The following is a 1473-nucleotide window of genomic DNA, read 5'->3' as shown; positions in this document are numbered from 1 at the left end:
TTAGGGGACTAATATAAATACAGTAGGCCCTTCATATTTGTGGGTTCCGCATCCATGGATTCACCCATCGTGGATCAAAAATATTTGGAAAAACAAATTCTATAAAGTTTCAACAAGAAAAATTTGAATTTGCAATATGCCAAGTACTACATGGAATCTGCATTCAACAAAGTTATATGTAGGCATTGTATAAGGTATTAAATGTAATCTAGACGTTGTGTAAAGTTTACAGGAGGATGTGTATAGGTTATGGGCAAATTCTATGTCATTTTATTTAAAGAAACTGAGCATCTGCAGATTTTTATATTCCTGGAGGTTCCTGACACCAGTTCCCCATGGACATTGAGGGACAACTGACTGTACATGGAGGATATAACTTGTGAGTCTTCAGGGCCTCACATTTTGGAAATAAAGATGTCCTGTGAGAGTTATAAATGAGTAAATCTGATAGACAACAGACATGATTTTCCATCTCTGTGGATAAAGCAGGAAAATATCTGTGAATATGATACTGAAAAGATTGGGTTCATCTAGTCAACGTCATCTGGAAGTAGTCCCATGGAGGTGGGGCAATGGAAGTGCTTCAGGAAGAAGAAGAATAATAATAGCATGCTCTCATGAGCAGAGACTTGGAGATCCTTTAAACAGCATGGGGCTGAAACAAAACTTGAAGACCAAGGACAAATTTTAGAAGATTTTAAGGAAAGAAACTATGAAATAGATGGCATAAGTGCAGGGTAAGAGGCAGCTTAAGAGAGAAGGAGAGATGCAAAAACAGGGCACAAAACAATGCAGAATGAGCTGAAGGGGGTTCTGCCGGTAATATTCGACTAGCCCAGTGAAGAAAATGCATTCAGCACAGATCCATTAGCTATTAACTAATGGATACTTGAGGTACTAAAATGGATTTTTTTTTAAAGAATAAAAAGTAGTTTCATTCCATGGGGAATTTATAGTAAACTGTTCCAACAGAACTAGAAAATAAAATTCTTATGAATGTTAAAGGAATAAAATTTACCACACAAGCTATGAATCAATATAATCGTTGAAGGAGGTAGTGAGAGTTTGAATTCCAAAAGACAGTATTTACAGAACCAAAGGAAATGTAGATGGGCAGATATAAAGATAAGCTTTCTATTGGAGGTCTTAACAAGGACAAAGGCAGTTGTGTATTGATAAATGTTTAACAACTGAGTTTCCATTAAACTATTTGTAGTGTTAGCCTATTTCCACTATGTAAATGCTCCTGCTACAGTTGATTTCCAGCTACCAACATGATGTCACTTAATGCAGAGTTGAGAAGGGATGTGCACAATTTGCTGTCAAGAGCACACCACTTGCTTAAAGGCCTCCCTCATCAATGTGATTAAAAGAGGAACATTCCCATGCAAAGAAAATGAAAGATGAAAGTGAGAAAAGGAAATACATGTTGTAAAGGAGATGTAGGATGAGCATAAACGAGGGGAAGATGAA

Source organism: Gorilla gorilla, chromosome X, assembly GCF_029281585.2.
Source record: "Gorilla gorilla gorilla isolate KB3781 chromosome X, NHGRI_mGorGor1-v2.1_pri, whole genome shotgun sequence".
Classification (NCBI taxonomy): Eukaryota; Metazoa; Chordata; class Mammalia; order Primates; family Hominidae; genus Gorilla; species Gorilla gorilla.
The sequence above is the reverse complement of the archived record's forward strand: the minus strand, read 5'-3'. Positions refer to the sequence as shown.